Raw genomic sequence first — 407 nt, 5'->3', positions numbered from 1 at the left:
GAAGCAACATCTGAGAATAAAATTAACAAAGTGAGCCTCCACCTTCTCACTGTTTCTGGTAACACTGAACCTGATGGTAAGGACACTGATGTTGCTGCTGTTGATCCTGTCAATACCACCAATGATGATATTGTCAATAATTCTGGTTTTCTTCTTGTTGCTGCTGCAGCTGAACAATAGACCTTGTAGAACACACTGATATATCAAGACCCAGCGTGTGATTATGAATTTTATTATATGTATCATTTAAAGTAAAGTGTTTTAACTGATAGTAGACTGAAGTTATAATTTACTGTTTTACTGGAATTTCAGTGGTGTCATGTCATGTGATTCTGGAACAATTTTTTCATTTATTTTATTTTTATTTTCTACTTGTTTATTTTACATTCTGCTCACTGCCTCCTCCC

This window comes from Mastomys coucha, unplaced genomic scaffold, assembly GCF_008632895.1.
Source record: "Mastomys coucha isolate ucsf_1 unplaced genomic scaffold, UCSF_Mcou_1 pScaffold13, whole genome shotgun sequence".
Lineage (NCBI taxonomy): Eukaryota > Metazoa > Chordata > Mammalia > Rodentia > Muridae > Mastomys > Mastomys coucha.
Note: the sequence above shows the minus strand (reverse complement) of the source record.